We start from the raw sequence: 25,133 nt of genomic DNA on the forward strand, positions 1-25,133 counted from the left end.
CCTATTCCTTCATCTCCAGGAAAAAAGCCAACTTGGTCAAGAGAGGATAATCTTTTTGATGTATGTCTTATTTTGATTTTTAAGTAGTTCATTGAACCTTTTTGAATCTGCATTTATTGGGGATATTGACCTGTAGGTTTTGTTGTCTTTACCCTATTTTGGTATTACAATGATACATGCTTCACAGAGGAATTTTGGAATACGCATGTATTCCTATTTTTATAACTTTGAGGGCTAAGGATCTTCTTTGAAAGTTTGTTAGAATTCTGTTGTGAATCCATCTGCTCTGGATGTGTTTTTCAGTTGATTGGGAAGTTTTTTTTTTAAATCACTATTTTAATCTCCTCATTTTTTTATGGGTCTGTTTTGGTTCTTGATTTAATTCTTTCTTATCTACTGTAGTTTCCCTACAAATTTCTGAGTATGTTAATTTGGGACTTTTCTTCTTTCGTTTAGTTGGGTCAAGGATGTGTTGATCTTGTTTATCTTTTTTAAGAGCCAGCTCTTAGATTGACTGATTCTTTGTAATGCTTTCTTTGATTCTATTTATTTAATTTCTGCTCTGGTTCTTATTATTCCTTGCTTTAGACCGGGATCAGATTTGCTTTTTAGTTTTTTAAGTTTTGTGTTGCAACATTAAGCCACTAATTCTGCTCTTTCTGATTTTTTTAAGTAGAAACATAAAATTCTTCTGTGAACTATAATTTCTCCAATGTGTTCCAGAGGAGGACTTTTTAAAATGGTGTTTTGGTTGCCATCTAGTTCCAGAATATTTGATTTATTTCTTGATACCTTCTTTGACCCCACTGATACCTTCTTGATACCTTCTTTGACTCAGCATTGAGTTGTTTTAGCACCATGATTTGTGTATTTACTAGAGATTTCTTTGTTGTCAATTTTAAGCTGTATTTCCTTGTGTTCAGATGGAATACATGTGCACGAGAATTTGGCTTACCTTGGAGTTGCTTCTGTGTGCACCTGAGAAAAATATGTATTCTTTGGTGTTTAGGTGAAATATTCTGCTGATACCTGTTTCAGTCCATTTCATGTATTAAGTCATTTAATACTGATGTTTCACTGCTTATATTTTTGTTGAGATGACCTGTTTATTGGAGAAAGTAGGGTATTGAAATCCCTTGTTCTCAGTTAGCTTGTGTTAATCTGTACCAAATAACATTTTTGAAGGGGTGCATTGAAAAAAAAACTGACCCGAGAGCAAGTGGAGCCTTCAAATTCCAGCGTAGATTTGAACCAAACTCTTGTCACATTTATAAAAAGTTAAACTCATGGTATATTCAAACCATAGAACACAATGATTATACTATTAAATAATACAAATTAAAAAGAAATAATATTTAAGATATAAAAATTGTAAGGAAGATAAAGGAATAGGCAGAGAGCCATGTTAGATTTTAGTCCTAGTGAGAGAAATATAGAAAAACATTTAGTTTAGGTCATAGTTTCAGCTATTTTGGACCACGGGTGCTTGTCCCTATATTTCTGATCTTCAGATAGCATAGTCCATCATGGCAGAAGAGTTTCTCAGAAGGTAGTTTATGCCTTGGAGCAGCAAGAAGAGAGACAGAGAACAAGAGGCAGCAGGACAGGTTTTGGTTTACCTATCAATGACATGTTGTTAATGGGCTAATTTTCTTTCTCGAGGCTCTGCCTTATGGAGGTGATACCACCTAGAGATAATATCATAGGCTAGTGTCCAAGAGTTTAGCATATGGATTTCTACAGAGAGTCCAGATAACCACAAATGTGATATGTAAACATTAATTTTGTTCATGTTCTCATATATGTATGTATGTACATATATGACTTATAGTAGAATATCTAAAATATAGTAGCAGGTGGTTGCAGCTTCCTTTTTGTGTGCTAGGGGAAGGAGAGCAAGCCTGGCTATGGATGGCGATATTGCAACACTGTATAAGTGTGGGAGAAATACTGTTTTTATATAGTTCTTTTTAAGCTTGATACTTTTACTTTAATTGTGCAATATTATATCTTTAAGTCTTAAATAAACACAGTGGCATATATCCCATGGGATAGTTCATAGTTTAATGAAAATTTACTGTCATAGCAAATGGCTGGTAAGATATTAAAAGTAGATTAGATAGATTTTTGACATCAGAGACCGCTTGTTTGTTCCCAGCTGCCCAGATTGGAAATAACCACACAGAAACTATATTATTTAAATCACTGCTTGGCCAATTACTTAAACACTTTGCCTGCTAGCTCTTATATCTTTGGTTAACCCATTTTTATTAATCTGTGTACTGCCACATGGCTGTGGCTCATTGCCAAGATTCTGGTGCATCTGTCTCCTCAGCAGCTACATGGCTTCTCACTGACTCTGCCTTTTTTCTTCCAGCATTGAGTTTAGTTTTTTCATCTAGCTCTACTATGCCCTATCACAAGCCAAAGCAGCTTCTTTTTTCATTAACCAATAAAATCAACACATAGACAGAAGGACTTCTTACATCAGATTTTCCCATTGCCCATATGCTAATCCACAATGAATTTATAAAATTAACATCTTATAAATTATACACTGTCATCTGGGTTGGTCATATATAAAGTTCTGTATAGTCTTTTAAGGAAAATGTTTCTAAAGTTTTAAAATACATTATTTAGAGATTCTTAATTTCACCATGATACCATAATTTATAAGCAGCTTCTATTTATTTTCTACTTTTTAAATTATTGGGCAATTAGATAGCTATATCTTTTTCCTATGCTGCCCAAAGAGCTTCCCAGTCCAACCCCCAGGAAATATCATCCATTGACCAAACTGGCAAAATAACATGAAACATATTTTTTATTAATTTGAGAAATGCAATATTTATGATATTCCCAAAACATTTGATGACCTTCACATAAGTTTTAGGAGACAAAGAGCACATCCAGGGACTTACATTTAATTCCTGAAAGAAAAACATAGCATTTTAAAGCCTTCTTTATAGTCTTGTAGATTACTGTATTACAATATTCTAAATAATTCCCATGAAAGTCTCGATGATACATTGAAGAAGTAGACTCTTCACAAAGTATAAACAAGTATTTATTTCCTGGATTTATGTTCTTAAGGATATATTTCTCTTCTATTATTTAGTTTTCTTACGTTTGAGTCTACAAAAAGGCAATGGATTTCTTTTTGTGTGTGTGGTTAGAAACAACTTTTACTCCATTATTAAACTTCTGGATCAGGATGTCAGACATGATGGCTGGCATGTGCTCAGAAGACAATGGCAATGGAAAGCTCAACCGAGGGTCCAGGTCCTGAACGTGGGGCCTCAGAGTCTTGGTGTGCTGGACTGGCTTTGGCAGTCCTAGGGCCTAGCACTGCAGTGGACTTGGCAGTTGAAACAGGAGTACTCCTGAGGATTTTAACTAAGAAACTTTCATCGTATTTTAGAAGGTATGTTAAAGGCAGCAAGAAAAATGTTTCATTTGAAACTTAAAATTTGACAGAAAAAAAAGTTTTGGCATCCAGTTAACAATTACAGAAGTGAAGCCTTGGCTAAAGTAGTCTTTTCCTGCTCAGGAGCGTTTTCTGTTTTCAGAATCTAGCACTTTAAAATGCTACCAGGCCTGCCCCCACACCAGCTGAAGCACCAAAGAGAGTGTGCCCTGCACCCTGCTTGGGCAACACACTAGCACTCGCCCTGTTGTCAAGGGGACAAGTGTGCCAGCCCTGAGCCTCTGAGAGCAGGAGAGATGTGCCCGCTCCCACCGATGCCTGCTTGCATTCCTCCTACAGCAATCAAGAGAGAAGCCCTGAACCTAGCCTGGGCAAACAGTAGAGCTGACCCTGGTGATGTGAATGAGGGGGACCTGGATCTGAGGACCTGAGAGCCGGAGAACGGGCCCTGCTTGCTTCCTCTGTAGGTTACATTGGGTGAGCTACCTGGGGCAGTGCTGGAGAGCTCATCTGAGAAGTGACTGTGAGCGAAAGCTAGCAAGTTGATCAACTCAACTATCACCCAGGACCAGAACTAGGACTGTGTGTTGGCCCACCGCAATATCCACCACATCTGTGAACTATTGGAGCACGTGAAGGGAACAAACCTACAGTAGACCCAAAGCAGCAGGTTCTCCATGATACAGGACAACAGCAGGATATCCAAGAGCTGCCCCAGAGACAGCCTATAATCCGGGAACAGCAGAATCCAGAGACCTCGGTCAGACCAATGACTCAGTTGCCAATGAATGGACTAAAGGGTCCACTGTGTGACTCAATGGGCCGCACTACAGTTTCCGCCATAAGATTCTTCTGTAGTTTGCTAATTCTTCATTTTGTTTGTTTTTTTGGTTTTTCCTTTTGAATTTGGTTTTTATTTGATGGGGAGGAGGTTGCAAAGGCAGAAGGCAGATGCGAAGAAACAGAAGGAATTGGAATGCTTGATACGAAATCCACAAAGAATTAGTAAAAGTTAAAAAATGCTTTTTTTTTGCATTTTTGTCAGGTTTCATTGTTGTGAGCAAAATATAAAGTAAGAATATGGAAAAATCACATCAGTATCTGACTGATAATCACATTCTGAAAGTAAAAACAACATAAATCTCTACTTGCACACCCATATATGGCACAGGGCAGCTCCATGACTAAGGTCGTTTTCACAGTTTTTGTTAAAGCAGATCCCCTCTTAGGAAGAATTTTTAAAAAAATTTTGATATTTTAGCCAAATTATCTTGTAATTAGTTCTTTGAGAGTTTTGTACAACTTGTTTTGATTGTTAAAAGTATTCACTTATGTGTAGGTATATGTGCATATGAGTGGGGGTAGGAAAAGTACATGTGCATGGGTGTGCACATACGGAGGTCAGAAGTGGACACTGGGTCCCCCGAAGCTGGATATAAAGGAATTTGTGGGATGTCTGGCTTGTTACCTAGTGCTGGGATCTCGTCTGGTCGTCATGAATGCTCTGCAAGTGTTATTAACTGAGCCATCATCCCAGTCCCTCTAGGAACTTTTAAAATTATCTTCAAAAGTATTGGAAAAGATTGAAATTGGACCAGTTCACACTTAAAGTGTCTAGAATGAAATGCAGTGTTTTCTTTCACTCATTGCCCACAACTAAAGTAGTTCAAATCTCTGTAAAAGACTCTATTCCTTACTTACACTGAGCCCATAAGTTAAGCTCCAACCATCTCTTGAATGTGCTTGTCTTTTCCTCCATTAGTCCTTTTTTAAGTTCCATGTATATTACTACTACATACATCCTTTTCTTTTTCCTCTTCCCATCCCTTCCATAATTTTATAGAAACAAATATGATTATGTAACTCCTTTCAAATGGTCTCTTTAGGAAGGAGTCAAGGCTTCAAGGCAATTCCTTGTCTCATTTTTCCATGACCAAACTTCGTTCTGTTTTTTTTTTCTTGTACAGTGTGAATTATGAGGTATTGTACACTTATCTACAGCTATGTAGGTAATTTCAATTTACTATTCTGAGCAATGCTCAGGTAATTCTTGATGACAAGTTGCAAAAGTAGACTAATTTAAAAGCATAACTGAATATCCAGTTTCTGGCTTTAAATGCTTAAGAATAGATATCTCTTCTATTACACGCGCTTTCCCGAATGAAACAATTTCTCTTCCAACTTTCTGGAATTTACAACATAGTTAGGCAAGTGCAATGCCATGAAAGCCCCTTTTCAGGGAACAAACACAGCAATAATTTAAGATCTTCATATGGAAAAGTGGATTTACTCTGTAAACGTAAGAAATATAAATATAAGAGATGATCTTTTCTACCCCAAATATTAAAAATAAAGAAAAAAAGCTACTAAGAACTTGCCATGCCCTAAAAGTTAATTCATGTTCCCATTTTCTCCCTTGACAGTAAAGGAAAGACTTATAGAATAATTCAAGAACGGGTATGATTGTGCTTGCCTGTAATTTCCACAAGAGATGTGGAGGCTTTATGGTTACAAGTTTAAAGCCAGCTCTGGACTACAAAATTATTATTTTTTAAATTGTCAAAAGTGTCATCTTATTAGCATCTTCATCAGGAAGGGGAATGAGAATCCTGTAACTGTACTCTGCAGGAAGTAGCTCAAGGGTAATGGAAGCAGGTGAAGCAGTCTGCATTTTCCACGTGTTTCCGGTTCCAGGCAATTCACACTCATTTCCTGTAGCTCCCCGAGGTCATATGTCTTTCCCAGATCTTTAGGCATGTGTCTCTTTTGTCTGCCTAGACTGTGCTTTTTCCTCTCTTTTGCTACCAGTATACAAATCCTTTGGGTTGTTATTTTAAGCATCAGAGCCTCTTCGGGGACTTTCCCACATTCGTCTTGCTGTCCCCCGTTGCGCAGAGTACTGAAGATATTTATGCTATTGTTTGTCTCGTGGACCTTGCTCTCTTGAATGACATTATTGTATCCTTAGAAACTCTCACCAAAAACTTAGGTGTGATGAGTAAATTAAATGAAGAACCTACTGCTATCAGTGATGAGGCAAACAGGGGCACTATTAAGGTTCTTCATTAGAGTACGTATTTTATAATCACCAGTTTTCAAAAACAATTAACATCGTGATGTTATCACTATGTATACTGTGAGTATGTTTCATTACCATTGTTTACTAAAGAATCTGCTTTGTCCTATGACAGGACAGAATACAGCTGGGTGGGAAATTCAAGCAGAGAGACAGGGACAAAGAAGGTGAAGTGGGGAAGTTGCCAACAGCCACCAGAGGAATATGATGCCAGACCATTACCTGTAAGCCACAGGGCATGTGGCGATACACAGATTATTAGAAATGAGTTAATTTATGTATAGAGCTGACTAGTAAGGAACCTGAGTCATCGGACAAACATATAATTAACATTAAGCCACCAAATTATTATTTTATACTGTAGAGATGGCTAGTGGTAGAGAAACCTGTTCAGTGGGACCAGGTGGAACAGAGTAAACTTTCCAGCTACAACATCACATAGGTTTAGGTTGATGAACACTTATTATAACATGCACTATTGTAAGGAAAACCATCCTGCTCTGCTTCCTGTCATCTACTTTGTTAGCTAAACAAGAGCTTTGACTCCCAACTCCCTTGAGAATTTTACAAAAGTGTTCCAAGAGATGGTAGGGCCATAGCAGCTCCTATAGGCCAGATTTAGTCGGTGCCCTCTATAGACCCAGTAATGAAACAGATGATGATGAAAATCAGGGGAAAAGATCATTCAGTGTGACTATTTTTGGAAGAGGATAAAGTTCAGTGACATTTCACATCCATGTTTAGCATCCTGACTTGCAGTTTAGGGTTAATCAGGAGGCAAGAGGCTTTCATAGCTAAGCCCTCCTGGTCATGATGTCCTGCCTGCAAGGTGGTTGACAAGTTGTCCAAACTTGGCGAAATATCTTTTTAACAGAAAATCTCCCTCTACGGCTAGCAACAGGACTCCCATACTCATCTTTTACCCAGCATGATCCAATTTCTTAGAGCCCATTGTTTTAGTAGTCTGAAAGGCCGAGGTAAGTGTGACAACTGCCACCTTAGATCATCTAATTTCTGTCAAGATGGTTAAAACAGAAGCATGCGCTTATCTTTGACTTCTCCCTGCTCTTTTTCTTGGAAGGAGGAGCAATTTGTATGATGGGTACCATGGTGGGAAGCTGACTGCATGTTCTAACTCTTTTTTTCTAATGCCAAGCATCAATATGTTCACCGTTGTTGAACAGATGTGGACTTCCCTTGCGTGCCTGCAGTATGCAGCCAGAGGTAAGGCAGTAAATGGACTGTGTCTGCTATGCAGGCACATCTCTCTCCAAATGGAAGTCCTAGTGTCTAGTTATGTGAAGAACACAGTCTCAGGGGCGAGATGTTTTCTAATCTAGCTTTAGCAAGTATAAATCAGCAACATGCTTTGAGTCACATTTTCTTTTTCTGTGTATGGCTCACTTGGTACAGAATTTGTCTTTGTTGAATTAGACTGACATACTCAAAGTCAAACAACCCTTGATAAGCCTTGTAAATGAATATAATTATATATAGTAAACATAAAAGTTATTCTCCTCATATACCAGACCTGCAAAATGTTAGAAGAAGAGGGCAAATAAGGTTACTTTCCTGAACTTGTAAGAGATAATTTTTAAAAATTGGTATTTAGATCCTACTGCCAAGAACTTCATTGAAATATATTAACTAGAAATCAGAGCTTAACAGCGTTGAGAGGCATTGCTCTTCCCTTACCACTATACCATTCCAGAAGTTATTCTCCTGTGGTTCACATTATAACCAAGATTTGGTTCTATCAACGTGATGATTCAATTGGCTCCTGAATTTTATTACAAAAGTTGGATTTTCCTGAGCTTTTCTGTCTGTAACCTACTTTCTGAAGCATCTTCTCCCCTCCCCCGAGGAAGGAAGACATTTACAAGTGACCAGGAGTGTGAAAAAGACAGGATCATATTTCTCCTTCCCAACAGGACCTTCGTGCTTCACTTCGCTAATTTAGGACAAAGATAGCAAATTCACAGTGCAGATGGGGAAAGTCCTTTTTTCTTCCATCTTCAGAAAGGAACTTGCCAGAATTTAGTTAGTTAATATTTCTTCATCATACAATTAAATTCGTCCTTCTGAAGAGCACAAATGTGTGTGACTCATATCAGGGAAATGCACTGTGGAAGAAAAGTATCTAGGGAATGGGCTGGGCTGAGGTTTCCTGGAAAAGAAAATAAGTGAGGAATAGCCAAGAGAAGCTTTAAAAAAGAAAGCACTAAATGATTTCCATTAATTTTCCCTGGGAAAGGGGATACAGGGAAGGAGGGGGGTTCAGGGAAGATGAGGAAGTGTCTGGGGGTGTATTGATGAGTGGATTTTCATGAGGAGCGCTCTATTTTTTGTGTTTTTTCTTTAGATACTGAGAAATCTCTATTTGTCATAAGCTTTAGATTTTTCTTCTTTAAGTTAATTATCACTTCAATAAAGAAAAAATTCATATAACTGTACATATAGAGAGATGGTGCTGGGGACGATGGATGAAAGAGATGGTAAAGAGGTAGGTAAAGAGATGGTTTCTCTGCAGCAGAGAAAGCATCCACCCATGAAGAAAGTGATTATTACCACAAGAAAGGAGAAACCTTAGCTAATTTTATTTCTTTATTCTAGACACGACTTCTCTCTGAAATGCATGCAACATGATGCTGCCTGTTTGTCATGTGGATTAAAACATGGAAATAAGACAGAAAGTTTAGTGATCATCCAGACCAAAAAAAATGAAATTTTCAATCAAATATTAACTTAATCAGTACAAGTATTTAGAAATCAAAAAAGAAAACTAATTTTCCTATACAATCGAGAGACAGACGACCCTGAAGCTTGTGATTAGAATGGAGGCCTGTAAAATACCCCCAATTGTACTGTTCTCACTTTTGTCTTTGAATTTGAGTTTTCAAAAGGCTGCTACCCTGTCTGTGTAAGTATCACGGTGTGTGGGATAAAGGGGTACAGAAGTGGAGGCCTATCTTTTCTTTATAGACTATGCTGCTTTATGCTCTACAGTATGGCTAGTCTAACAGTCTCTATTAGCTGTGATGTAAACCTCTCCTTGCCCCCAATCACCCACCAGCCCAAGGATAACAGTTCTCTAGCCAAGGGTGCCTGAGGAGCTCCACGACCTGTCTTTCTCCTGCTGTGTCTCAGTCTTCCCTGCCCACTTACTTTTATGACCTATTTAATAAGTCATAAAATTATATACTAAATTACAATGATGATGACTTATAAAGCTATATGGTGAGAGGAATGTCATCAGGAAGAAATCCTAAGTAGGACTATTGCTTTCTAAACCTTTCGGAGCTATCCATAAGTTCTGCTTCAGAGAGCTGGTTTAAGCTTAATATACAGAAATTAGCGCTGTAACACTTGGTCTTACCAAAGTTCATTTCCCCAGTAATTCAGAATGACTTGGGCTTCAGAAATGAACCCATGTTCACAGCTAGAGTAGAAACTTGATGGGCATTGCAGTCATGTGGCAAAAATCACCTGACCTGTCCAAATACATATTTTTAGAAAGTTCTAAAAATGACTCCTTCCCATGGGATACATACTTTTGTTCCTTTTTTCTTTTTTTTTGTGAATGACTGTTCCCATTCCTGTGCACTTCATTTACAGGAAGAGGAAGAAACAGGAGGATTACCAAAAAGAGCATGACTCTTTTTCCAGACAGCAGGTCCAGCCATGAGAACAACAGCGTCACTTGGCAAAGCTCTCCCTTCAGTCCTCGGAGAGGATGACACGGCAGGAAGACCTCACAGTTCCGGAAGCCTTATAAGGCTTGGAGTATGTGCTGAGAAACAGTTTGTTTTCAGGAGAGTATTTAGAATGCTTTCAATCCCATCTGTTTATAGAGAACTTTTAATAGAATAATTGGGTATAGAGATTGAGGACATAAAATTTATCCCATTAAAACTAAAATCAGCTTATTGTGATTTGTTCTAATTTAAATAATCATTGAAAAAGACTGGCCCCTCTTTTGTGATTTTTAAAAAAAAAACACTTTGTAAATCTTTTAAATATTAGCACTAATCAAAGACATGATTTGAACAACTGGCTAAAACATAGAAGAAACCACAAATTTGAAAAATGAATATTCAAGATAAAGTTTTAGCATAAAAGTAATCAACTCATCTCTTAAGCAAACTGCTTAGACTAATCTTTTCCCCTTTTCCCCTCCAGAAATCTCCCAGGAACAAGGCTGAATTCTAAGCTCATCGCACCTTGAGGAGCTTCCCTTCCCTACCTGCCCTCTAGTTATACTGACATCCTGATTCCCATTAACTAGGAGCAGAAGAAAATCTCCGAAGAGCAAAAAGAAAAGAAAAGAAACAGAAAAAGAAACCAAGAAGAAATGTATCCCGAAGACAGTGATTTGTTTAGCCATGTAAATACAGAAAGGAAACCAGTGGCTGACAAATGCTGGGAAGATTTTAATAACCGACTGTCATGAACGTAAACGGTGTGAAGTCGAGGCAAGCTGTAGGAAGCATAAGATTTTCTCAGCCCATATCAGATGACACCAAAGCCTCTGGAAAAATTAAAACATAAAAGCCACCACTCTATTTCCTTCTGAGAGAAGTTCTTCATGCCACTGAGAGTTCACGGTACTAAAATGCTCCTATCTCTTAGAGATCGCTGCTACTGAAATAAGGAACCAGGATATTTTAAGTGTTTCTCATAAATTGATGAAAACAATCCATAGTCTTAGAAGGTCCCTTATCTCACATTTACTTTCATAGCAGTTTTGTCCACTTAAAATTATTGTACTATAAGTCAGGCAGTGGTGGTGCACGCCTTTAATCCCAGCACTCAGGAGGCAGAGACAGGCCGATCTTTATTAGTTCGAGGCCAGCCTGCTAGACAAGAGCTAGTTCCAAGACAGGCTCCAAAGCTACAGAGAAACCCTGCCTCAAAAAACAAAACAAAAAACAAAACTAAACAAACAACATGCTGTACTATAAATGACATAAAAACCGGTTGCAGTCTGACACTGTTAGGTTATATGGCTAAAGATTTGGTAAATTTAATCACACCTGTTTACTGACATTAGTTATATGAGATTTCTAAGAACAGCACACTCAGACAGACACATGCAAACACACTCACATAAACACACGCCTGTATACACATACTCATGTAGGCACATGCACACACAAGCACATACGCACTCACAAGTGCATTCACACATACACATAGACACCCAGGTACATGCACACACATGGGCACATACACGCTCACAGGTGCATTCACACACATGTAGACACACAGGTACATGCACACACACAGGTACATGCACACACATAGGAACAGGCATACATGAGCACTGGATAGGAAAGCCCCTAACTTCACAAAAGATTTTAGTACAGCAGTTAGAGAAGAATAAGATGGGCTAAAATTGAACCATTTTAATTTTAGGGATTGTTTTTGGCTCTTGAAACAAAGTTTTATTCTGGTAGACCCAGACATAAATTAAATCAAAACTTGAAGGCATTTTCTAGCAAGGAATCACAATTCAGCAATCACTTTCATATAGCTGGCAGTTAAGCCGAACAGTGGGCCAAGCTCTCCCAGTTAAGCTGCATGGAATGAAACCAATGACTGTACAGCTTGGCCTTTGTAAAGAGTTTAAGAGCTCAAAGGAGAACGGTCCAATAAGGGGGCACCTGGGGCTGGCTAGAAGCTGAATAAGTAATTATCAACATAGTCTCGCAAGTATGAATTTCTGTGTGACTCTTCTTGATATCAGATGGACAAAAAAACATACAAATTTGGTTGCAGGAGAAAAGTCACCAATATTAAATTATATGGCCTATACTAATGATGATAAGGAAGCCATTGGTGTTTTTATGAATGTTTTTCTCCCACAGTTATGATGAGTTTAAAAAAAAACCCTATTACTGTGTGTAAAGAATGATTGGGGTGACAAATCAGTTAAAAATGTGTCCTACCTGCTTGCCCTGGGTGAGTAGAAGGGAACACAGGCCTGCCCAGCACTGCTAGGACACCCACATGCTCAACTGAGGCTTCTTGACCTGGAGAGATAGACGAAACCATGGGCATTTGAGTGCCATTGGGGTGAGCAAATCTATGGTGAGGTATGGGAGCGAAAGGCAAAATTGCTCCTGTCCTTTGAAAGGAGATATACCTGAAGAGGCAAGTCTGTGCAGAATGTGCAATGTGGGAGGCCTGCTTGCCACCTGGGGCCATGGTGACATCTGGGACTGGGCTGCTGCCCAAGGCCATGTCTGGGTCTGTGGCCCTGTCACAGCCAAGGTCTGAATTGATGTCTGTGGCTCTTGTTACCGCCAAAGGTTTTGTGGATGCCTAGAGTCTGGGCTGAACCTGAAGCCATATTGTATCTGAGGGTCACGCTGCTACTGGGGCCATACAGATATGAGTGCCCTGCATAGCCACCCACAGCCTAAGGCCTCGTCTGGGTCCATGACCCTACCATAGCTAGGGTCTGTGTTGATATCCGTGGGACCTGTTACCATCAAAGACTGAATGATGCTAAGTTTCTGTGCTCCCACCCAGGCCCATGCTGGTGTCCAATGACCTCAATGCTCCTGGATCCATGCCAGTCTGAGAAGTGTGCACTGCCACCCAGGGCCATGGTGACATACAGGCCCAGGGCAGATACTGATGGCAATGTTTGTGTCAGTGGTACCACTTCAGCCTGGGTCTGTGTTGATGATGTCCATTGTCTGTGTTGCCACCAAAGGCCACAAGATTGCCCAGGTTCTGGGCCTCCACTTGTGACCATGTTGGAGTCCAAGAGACATGGCACTGCTGGGGCCATGGCAATCTGAGTGACCTGAACTGCTACCCAAGGCCATGGTGTTGTCAGAGCTGTGCTGCTGTCAAGGAACACATCTGAGTTCTAGGCCCTTTCTCAGTCAGGGTCTGTGGTGATGTCTGTGGCTCTTGTTACCGTCAAAGCCATGAAGATGCCCAGGTTATGAGCTAACACTTGGGGCCATGTTGGAATCCTGGGACCGTGCTGCTGCCTGGCCCATGCCGATCTGAGAGGCCTGAATTGCCACCTGGGGTCATGTGACATTGTACCCAAGTTGTTACTGATGGCTATGTCTGGGTCTGTGGTTCGATTGCAGCTGTGGTCCATGTTGATGTCCATTGCCCATGTTACCACAGAGGTCATGAGAACCACATGTTGAACCATGTGTTGAAATATGAGGGCTATGCTGAGCTGGTACTACCCCTCAATGACCTGGGGAGGAGCTAACCCTCCTAGGGGAGCCAATCCCTTCCCTCATGGACCTTGAGAAAAATGGACCCCTATAACCTATGCTAAGGAGATCTGGTCCCATCCCCATAGAAGAGCTGCCCCCCGATACTTGTAAAAACTGTCCCCACCTCTCACCAAAAGGGTAGGAGAGTTGATTCTGCTGCTCACCTAGGGTGGGTAGTGAGGGCTGCCTGGACTGACCAACTCATCGAACACCCAAGCACACATCAAGGGCTTTCAGCTGGCTTCCCCCAATGTCTACTCCATCTATAACCTGCTGGAACATGAAGGGACTGGTCCTGCAGAACCGTAGCAGCAGGATCTCCACGGCTTGGGGCAACAGCAGGATAGCCAAGAGGAGAATTTCCATGCAGATCCAGTATTGATGGTGTACCAGAAGACAGAGACCTTGAACCTGACCAGCAATACATTACATAATGAACTTTTGCTAGTAAAGTTGTCTGGACAAAAGGGTACACTGCTTGATACAGAGAGGAATAAAGATATGATGGAGAGGCAGGAAAGGTGGAGGAGTGAAGTGTTTGCTTTTTTCTTTGTTTTTTTAATTAATATTTTTATTTGTGTTTCTTATTTTTTATATTTATTATTTCTTTTTAAGTTTTCTTTTGGGGGAGGGTGCTATAAGGGTGCAGGGTAGAAATGGAGGAACTGGGAAATGAGTGAATTTGGGGTGAAATTCCAAAAGAATCAATTAAAAATTGTTGGAAATAAAAGAAAAATGAGATTGAAAGAATGTTTTCCTTAGTTTAGGGGACACATATATAGACAATTTCAGCACAGTGCAATAATGTTAGCATAAAGAGAAAGAAAAGGAAAGAAAAGAAATGCAACTTACTTTCTGGCAAGTTTGGATATGAGAAAAAGGACTTTAGATGGCTCTTGAAAGAAGCTAATGCAGTAATGAGAATATATTTTTATTGGGAAGACAAGCATATTTGTGGGCTCAGTGGTAAGAATGTAGGGGAGCTTAAAATGGAAGGATACAAGGTAATGGAAGTGAAAATAGCTATTAGGGGATAAAGTGTCAGAGAATTGTTGCTGTATATTCCAAAAAGTGAAAGAGGTATTTTCTTTGTAGAGAATAACAGACTGTTGTGCTTCATATTCTGTCTTTTTCTCTCATGATTAGACTCACAGGACTGTAAAAAGCCTGAATTAAATTAGGTTGATAGGATGTGAACCTTCATTTTTCTTCTTATGAGATGTGCCCCCCTAAGCAAGCCATTTAGCTGCTCTATAGCTGTACACCCTTATCTATAACAAGGAACAATGAAAAGAGCATTAAACTCACAGTTATGAAGATGAAAGGAGATAATACTGATAATATGCAATAAATACTCAATAAATGTTAATTATTATTGCTTTGACCACCTACACAGAGAAAGGAAGAAATACATGGTCAGAGATAACAGAAATTAAACTCATGTCAATTTATCTCTGCAAGTGTCTGTAAAATAGACACTAATCAGAATGTTTGCCTTTAGGTCCATTGAAGTACACAAAGCTAGCAAATTAAGGGACCTTCAAGGAGTATGGAGGTTTATTCTTTGGAAATAACATGTGTTAGTGATTGTTCAGATCTGATTGTGTACTTTAATTCAGTTTGAAAGAAATTAGGAAGATGGTCTCAAACAGTTGGTTCTCAGAGTTGTATACATTATGACAATTAGAACTGCTACTGAGAAATAATATTGAAAAATATTGATATTATAACAAACCATACATTCATTACATTACATGATTGATATTAAGAAAATTAACTCAGCCAGAGCAGGTTTGAGGCAGTGAACTCCACAATAACCATACTGAGTCAGTGGCCTGGGCCAGTGCAGGCCTTGAGAGGTGAACACAACAGGAGCAGGAGTGGATCCAGACCAGAGATATTTGTGGAAGCAAGACTGGGCCAGCAACCTAGGCCAGAGCAGACCTGAAACAGCAAGCTCCACAGGAGCAGATCCAGACCAGGGACACTTGCGGAGACAGGACTGAGCCAGCTACTTGGGCTAGAGCAGACCTGGGACATAAAACTCCACAAGAGCAGGGGCAGGGGAGCAGATGTTGAGTGAGTGGGCCAGAGACTGTTGTGGGTTGGGGAATGAATCTGGGACCTTTGAGGGAGTAAACCTAAGACAGGACATCTGTGGGTCTGGGCATGTGTCTGGGACCTCCAAAGAACTAGACCTGAGCCTTTGCGGGTCCAGGCATTAGCCTGAGACGTTTGAGGGAGTAGGAAGGAACTAGAAACCTCTGAGGGTTGGGTATCAGGCTGGGACTACTGAGGGAGTAGGCCTGAACCAGGTCCTCTGTGGGTCTGGGCTTACCCGACTCTGGGACCTCCAAGGGAGAATATCAGAGCCAGAGACTTTTGCAGGACCAACTCCAAGCCAGGGACCTCCACAGGAGCAGATTCAGACAAGGGACATTTACAGAAACAGGTCTGAGCTGGCAACGTAGTGAGAGAAAGCCTGAGACAGCAAATTCCATGGAAGCCGGGCAAACCCAGGGAAAACTGAGCAACCTCCAGGAACACAGAGTGACCAATGGGGTAACTAGAACTATGGCACTGACTGTATCATGAGGAACAACCATCTGAGCCTTGGATCTACTGGCACTTAGAAGATTAATCACCAGCGTCACAGACAGTTTCAACCACACCAATTAGAGGAAAAGGTGAGTAGACAAGTTAAGAACACATGCAACACCACAAAGAGCAACATGACACCAGTAAAAACTAGAGACCCTACAGCAGCAAGTCTTGAACAAACAAATATAGGTAATGCAGAAGAAAATGACCTAAAAATAACTTCAGGAGAATGTTTGAGACTCTTCAAGAGAGAGGAAAAGACTAACGAAAAATTGGAAGACATCAGCAAATCATTTAAATAAAACCAAGAAAAAGAAATCAAACTTATGAAAGAAACTATTCAAGACTTGAAAACTGAAATAGAGACAATAAAGAAAATACAAGCTGAGGTAATTACAGAAACAGAAATCATGAGAAAGTGATCAGAAACCATAAATGCAAACATAAATAGGAGAATACAAGAGATGGAAGATAGAATTTCAAACACTGAAGATACAATAGAGGAAATAGGCTCATCAGTCAAAGAAAACATTAAATTTAACAAAAGCTTAGCACAAAATATCCAGAAAATATGGGACACCATTAAACGACCAAACCTAAGAGTAATAGGTATAGAAGGATAAATTCAACTCAAAAGCACAGAAAATTTATTTAACAAATCATAGAAGAAAACTTTCCCAACCTAAAGAAAGATTTGACTATGAAAATACAAGAGGCCTACAGAACACTAAATAGACTGGATCAAAAAAAATCCCCTTCACCATATAATAATTAAAACATTGAACATATAGAATGAAGAAAGAATATTAAGAGCTGCAAAAGAAAAAGGTCTAGTAACATAAAAAGGCAGACCTCTCAGAATTACACGGCCAGAAGGCCGTGGTCAAGTGTCATGCAGACATTAAGAGACCAAGCATGCCAGCCCAGACTTCTATAGCCAACAATACTTTCAATCACCATAGAAGGACAAAACAAGATATTCTGTGACAAAACCAGATTTAACCAATACCTCGCCACAAACCCAGTCCTACACATAGTACTAGAAGAAAAACAACTTTGAGAATCTATCTTACACCTGTAAGAATGGCCAAGATCAAAACACTGATGACAACTTATGTTGGAGAGGATGTGGGGTAAAAAGAACACTCCTGCTTTGGTGATGGGAGTACAAGCCAGTACAGCCCCTTTGGGTATCAGTGTGGTGATTTCTCAGCAAATTAGGAAACAACCTTCCTCAAGACCACTTTTGGGTATCTATCCAAAGGGTATTCAATTGTACCACAAGGACATGTGCTTAGCTATGTTCACAGCAGCATTGTTTGCCATAGCCAGAGCATGGAAACAAAGTAAATGCCCCTCGACTGAAGAATGGGTAAGGAAAATGTGGTACATTTACAAGATGAAGTACTACACAGCAGGAAAAAATAACAACATCTTGAAATTTTCAGGCAAATGAATGTACTAGAAAACATCATTTTGAGTGAGGTAATCCAAACCCAGAAAGACAATTATCATATATACTCACTCATACATGTTTTTAAAACATAAAGAAAAGAAAACTAGCCTACAAATCACAATCCCAGAGAACTGGACAACAATGAGGACCCTAAAAGAGACATATATGGATCTAATCTACAGGGGAAGCAGAAAAAGACTCTCCTGAGTAAATTGGGAGCATGGCACTTTGGGAGAGTTTGAACGGTAGTGGAGAGGCAGGGAGTAGACTGTAGAAAATGTAGAGCTCAATAAAAATCTATAAAAAGAAAATTAACTCAGTGTAATATTATTGTAGTTCATTGAATAGTTTTTGTTTTAAAACCTGGTAGTAAAACTATATGGTTCCATAGTGAATGTTCTGACTGTGCTGTATTTTGTATTTTGGATGAAGTGACAGGCGTCTTTACCACTGATGGGAGCAGAGCTATACTACTTATTTATTTCAGACAGTCTTTTGCTCTGCAGCCCTGGTTATCCTGGAACTCACTTTGTAGAGCAGACTGGCTTTGAACTTACAACACTCTTCCTACCTCTCTCTCATGTTCTGGGATTACATGCACATGTGGAACCACCTAGGCCTATAAGCACTAAATTCTTGACATTTGAATCTATAATCTACAGTTTTGAAACAGCACTACAGTTTGCTTTTAGACTCTCATACATTTGTAAGAAGAAAGGAAGGAGAAATCTCCATTGCTCTTAAATAACCCCCTGGTATAACAGACTGTTTGTAACTTACCATTTCACAATCTGCTGTGGTTTGAGCCCTCAACTGATAAACTCCTTTTGCATAGCATTATTTATATTCTAGATAATTCTATTTTGTGTACTACTTTGCACCTGAGGCAGTGAAAAGTCATGGAAAAAACAAGCAGTAAGCAAGGTCCCCTCACATAGAGACTTTATCTGTGACTTTGTACCCTTTCTGGATGGGACCTTCAATTCCCTGGACTCAGTATCCATTGCCTAGCACAGGACACACACAGAATGAGATTGAAGGAATTGTTAGGACTAAATCATACTCCTTGAAAGGTTATAATTTGAATAGAATAGCATGGGTGTATGTAATTATGAGATTCATGCAGCTGGACTGTGATTCTTTTAGCCTCCATACCTCATATTCTCTGTTATTCCGGAGACACCTCTGTTCACCAAAATAAGTAAAATAGTGAAATGGCTAGACACCAGAGCATTTCTCAGATGCCCAGGAAGTGTTCCAATCTGCCAGGTTACCTTATGAAAGAGCACAAAAGCCGACAACTTCATTCTCCCTTTTGGTTCAATCAGGTGTGCCAGAAGTTAAGGAGGGGAGAGTTGGAAATTTGTGTGCTTATTTTTTCACCCCTATTTCTATGAGGGAGATTTCTCTGGTTTTTAATTCCTCAAGACAGTAGAAAGAAAGTCTTGATTTATGAAAGAGGAAGGGTGTCACAGTATATTAGATCTTCCTGGTCTTGGTAGTTTTCCTGCTTAAACATGAGAAGTAATGTGGTCTATTCCAGCCGAATGTACGCTTTGGAAAATCATGAATAGTTGGAGGTACCAAAAAGGGAACTTTTGGCATGAGAACTCCCTTGCTGTTAGTGGCAACAAGAAAAAAAACCTTATCTGTGACTTCACTGGTTCACAGTCCAGCAATACAGCTCAGAGGGCAGAGGTTTAGAATAATACATGGCTTCAACTGTGGCTTTAGTCCTTGATTTTCAGGTGTTAAAGATGGATAATTCTTTGCCTCTCTGAACTTTAATTTCAACAAAGAAAAATGCAGTGCTGGTAGCACTTATCTCATGGGCACTAACAATGACTAAGTTTGATCAAATGTATAAAGGATTTGGATGGAGTCTAATGTAGAACACCAGAATCTTTACTGTAATGTAGGACTCATTAGAATATCCTGGGTAGTGTTGTCTTCTTTTGGAAAACTGCATTTTTTTCTTCAGGACAGCTGACAAAAATAGATCCTGTACTTCAGAGCCTAGGACTGGAGGAGATGGATCCATGCACATCCATGTTTACTGCAGCAATTCTCACAATAGTTCAGAAACAGAAGCCACCTTACAGCCATCAAGCAATGTGTATTTAAAGCATATGTAGTACACAGTCATCATGAAATTGGTTCTTTCTGGACATTAAAAAGAAATGTAATAGTGACATTTACAAGAAAATGGGCAAACCTGAGTTCATTATATTAACTCAAAAATTTGGATTTAATTTTCTCTCCCCCCCCGTGTGTGTGTGTGTGTGTGTGTGTGTGTGTGTGTGTGTAAGTCATGAAATCAGAGAGAAGGTAGAGTCAGGAGAGGTTTTAATGGTATAGGAGGGGATTAGAGATAAAGAATAAAGGTGGGAAAGAGATAATAGAAAAAGACAGGAAGAAGGATAAATAAGAACAAATCTTTATACATATGCATATATATGAAAATATCATAATGAAACACATCTTTGAATGTGACATGAAGTTTATTTTAAAGACGACAACAACAAGGTCAAGTTGGAAACATGGTACGGTCTTGAATAAGCTGATCAGTCTTGCACTGCCACAGTAGCTGATATGGGAGACTCAGTATTTATTCCCCTCCAGGATTTTACCAGTTGCAACTTGTTGGGTAGCATCTCTTTTGATCAGTAGCCCAGGTTTGACGTAATCACAGGCAATAGGAAAGAGAATCTTCACAGGTGCCAAAGCGAGGTCTCATCTCAGGCCATGGCATCTGCTCCTTCACAAGCTGGTTTGCACCAGGCTCCTGGCATCCACATTCTAAAGCTGCCTCACTCACACAGCTTCCAAATCTCAAAGGCATTCGATGGATTTAGGGAACTCTACTTTGAATTGCCATGCCTCGATAAAAGCACTCAGCTTCTTGTCTTTAACTTGAAATGTTTAATTGCATTTGGCCTCCCTTCTCTTTCTTTTCTTGTGACCCAAATTACTGTAGGAAAACATGAGAAGTCAATATGAAAACTTGCACTGAAGACTGAATACAGTTATCAATACTTATAGCTGGGTGGTGGTGGCCTATGCCTTTAATCCCATGAAGGCAGAGGCTGGCGGATCTCTGTGAATTTGAGGCCCGCCTGGCCTATAAAAGCTGATTCCGAGACAGTTACATTTGTTACACAGAGAAGCCCTGTCTTGGAAAACAAAACAATACATATAATGATGAAACTTTTGGGACCAGTCAACTTGTGGATATTAAGAAAAATATGTTTAGGGTTGGGCAATCTTGTGACAAGCCATTTCCATGTTTCTTGTTGAACATTTATGTAGACACCCAAATGGAATACAGTTACAGAATATTAAGTTATTACACAAGCATTTCTATTACTTAATTTCTCTCTTTGGTGGAAATACAAGCAAAAACAACAGTATGCGAACCCAGCATGCTAACAAATAGCCTGCGTCATTCCTTTCCTTTTTTGCCAATCTTCCTGGAAAAGTAGAGGCATGCATTCATCCTCTATTTGTTGGAAAGCTTGCCCCAGGCTCTCAAACATGCATAGTGGGTAACGTAAGTGTGGAAGTTCAACAGCTTGTCACACAACATCTTAATTCTGGTTACAGGGCCACACATTCCTAATTTGTATCTCTTCAATACCTGCTTTGACAACAAGGTCCCATTTCTCTGATCGGGAATCTCTTCGAACTTTTGCTAATTCTGAAGCTAGGACGCTGCTCTTTACTTCCTGATACATACTGACGTGTTCTAGCTTCGATCATACTCAGAGTAGCTCCTTTGACACTAAAGACCCAGATTTTAGTTCCTGGCCTCAACTGTGACAAGGAAGTGGAATGACTTTCCACCCCAAAGAGACAGAATCGGGAATGGGCTGCCACATTCATAAATGAGGGCAGAGGAGTTGTACCCTGGCCAAAGCTCTCTCCTTCAAAATCATGGAAGGATTCATTCAAGATAAACTGTGGTTAGAATCTGCTCTGCATGTTGGTGAAAGGCCAAACCCAATTTAAAGGTTTATTTGGCATTGGTGCTTCCTGCAAGGTCTTGGTAAGGTGTCAGGATCCACGTACAAGTGTCTGCTACAATGTAAATGTCTCTGGGGATAAGAAGATAAACGATAATCAGGCAATATATGAAGAAACCCTGAAAATCTTCAAAGGAAACTAAGGAAATTTCCAAAGAAATTTAACTAAGCATGAAAAAATTCTGCCAAGAGACAGAGGAAGAAGTACTAAACACTCATCCCACAAGAATTAGAATACACAGGAAAAAGTATTGCAAGGGACAACAGCAACAAAATAACTATTGTAGCTACCATTTTATTCACCAGTTAAACATTAATAATTGAACAACTAGAGTTCAAAAACTCAGTAAAGATGTGATAAACCTCCCTAAAACTTCCATCCCTGATCTCATCTGACAGTTCAAGATACAGATGCACTAAGAAGATGGTATCAAATGACTTTCAGGATATAAGGCTATGTGGAGGGAGTGTATATGAACAATTCTGTTTACACATGGGCCCACCTCCAAGATGCCTCATAATGTACTCTGACATATTCCAGAATCCAAAAATATCCCAGATATGAAACACTCTGCTCCAAAATATTTGGAGATAAAAGATGCTCAACACACACTCTTATAAAACTCTTAGATTATGGATTAGAACAGCCAAAGAGAGAATTGTGAGATAGAATATAAATTTATGGCTAATTCAGAACAAACTGTATAGATTTAACAAAAAAAAAAAAGATCCCTGAGTTCAAGGCCAGCCTGGTCTACAGAATGAATTCCATGAAATCCAATACTACACAAAGAAAACCTTTCCCAGAGTGATAGAATAAAATGAGAACAATGGACAAAATAAGAAAGTACAATGTGTGTCTAATGCAAGTCACAGAGAGAAAATTGGGAAAGGCAGTATTTGAAACTTAGTTTTGAGTATAAACTGCAACCTAGACATTTCACAATAGAATTAGTGTTCCAGTAACAGAAAACGTCATAGAATTTCCTAAGACACCAGCCCCCCATTTCTATGGGAGAAATTAGTAAGTAGTAAGCAGAACACGGATTCCAACTTCTTAATCTGGAAGAGCCTGGAGGATTTTTTTTTTCCGACAAATTTCTCTAATTCTGTCCATGAAGAACCATCCCTACCTCATTTCATGGAATAAAATATTTCTTGCTCCATGCACCCTCTTACTGTTTAATCCTGCTCTTGCTGTCTCTTATCCCCCGTAGAGAGATGACTGCATAGGAAAGCTGACCATGCTGAAAGACTTCGAGGAAGTGCTCCTGTGTGGATTGCTCAGCACTAATGTCAGTTCTACAGAGACAATTGCGGCAAGCTGTTCCAGCTTTCCACATTAACCACCCAGAAGTACAGGCGCTCGTTCATGCGCACAGACACGTAGTGCTGTGCTTAGTTGCACAACACCAGTCACAGAAGATACGTTCTCGTCTACCGACACCCCAGGCTATCAAATTCCTTTGGCAACTGTCCTTCCTGGAACAAGCAGCAGTGAAGAGGAAGTTGAAAAATAGAGGCACAGCGTAATGTATCAAATAGACAAATGGGAATCCTTGGCACGTGGAAGAGAAAGAAAGCATTTGACAGAAAATGCTTGCTTGCAATTGTACAAAATTGATGTAGGCTGTGTGTTTATTATGGAAAACATGAAAGAATGGCATTCAGTGATGCGGAAGGAATAGAGTTCTGAATTATGCAAAGCATCACAGAGTTAAAACGAAGTTCCCCAAAGCTCGGAGGAGTCCAGAGGTCTGATTAGTCACGAAGCCCTGTAAAACATCGCCAAGTAAGCTATCATAGTGTCACTCCTTAAAATGGCTTAGATGCCCCGTCAGCATCTACGGAAGTTGGTTCCGTGTGTTGTCTCGTGAAGTGATAAGCAAAACGTACATCGGCATGAACAAAGCCTGGGGGAGAGACACTGTGCCCTACCACCTGTCCTGTGTACACATTCCCAACAGTGCCACCTGGTTGATCTGTTGCTTGTTTGTTTGTATTTGTAAGAAAGCTGAAACTCATGCCCAGGTGATAGCTGTATAAATGCTATTTTATTTATTTACTGATTATGGTGGGAATATTTGAAAGGTTATTCAATGATTAGGGTGGTTCAATCCACTTTCTGAGCTTCAGGTGTATGCCCAGCCACCTGCCTATCCAATTTGTTGGTTTTAACTCCTCTTGTTCATCCTGTTTTAGGATTTAGAGTGTTTAGAATACTTTTATTTAAGGAGACAGCTGTTTACAAAGCATATTTCTATATGTTATTAAAATTGCACTAATTCATACGAACGCACCAATATTTAGTATCTTTTGGCTCTACAAATGAAACTTTCCTAAGGTTTAATTCGTATGAAAAGTGGAAAATCTGTATTCCCACTTCAAGTCCTCCCCAGCTCAGTCTGAAGGAGGGGTGCTGATGTGGTTCTGAGCTAATGCTGGCTGTCTTCACTCTCTATCAGTGTCTTCTGTCTTCACAAAGGTTGCTGCCAATTTTCATGGTGTTCATGACTAAGTTTACCAATACGTTGGCCATTTTTCTTCTTCTGATCCATTTTTCTTCTTCCCTGCCAGCTTCACCGCCCATCCTCTTCACTTCTGACCTACAAAGTATCTGGCTCTTCCTGTCTATACATACCTCCACCCTTACACGGTAGTCACATACACATCCATGTAAACCAGTGTTTAGCCTTTGTCTAAAATAAATAAAAACGAGGCTGTACACTGTCTATACTGCTCTGTTTCTATCCTTTCTCATTTATGAGCATGTTTTATGAAACTTGTCAAAAACACAGGAGGAGCTTAACTTCCCACCCTGGAGGGCCATCTGGTTTCCCACATTGTGGATAATGCTTCTTTAGCACACCTGCGGGATTGTTGGAGCCTTCCAGTCCTGGCTCATGAGAACACTTCTGTGAATTTTCCCTCAGTTGTGCATTTAGTGAAATCAAACTGCTAGCTTAAAATTAGCAACTGCAAGACTATGAAAAATGCCAAATACAATGAGCAGTCTTTACCTTCACAGAATCAGGTCATCAATATGCAGGTACCTTTACTTCTTCCTGAGTGTATGTGTGTGTGTGTGTGTGTGATCTCTTCATTTGTTGACTGTGATTCATTGGGTTTACACATCAGATATCCTGCATATCAGGTCTTACATTACAATTTGTAACAATAGCAAAATTACAACTATGAAGTAGCAACGACAAAATTTTATGGTTGGGGGTCACTACAATATGAGGAATTGCATTAAAGGGTCACAGCATTAGGAAGTTTGAGAACCACTGCTCTCATACTA

This window comes from Microtus oregoni, unplaced genomic scaffold (assembly GCF_018167655.1).
Source record: "Microtus oregoni isolate MIOR12 unplaced genomic scaffold, Mior012 000023F_ref0000262, whole genome shotgun sequence".
In the NCBI taxonomy this organism is placed as follows: Eukaryota; Metazoa; Chordata; class Mammalia; order Rodentia; family Cricetidae; genus Microtus; species Microtus oregoni.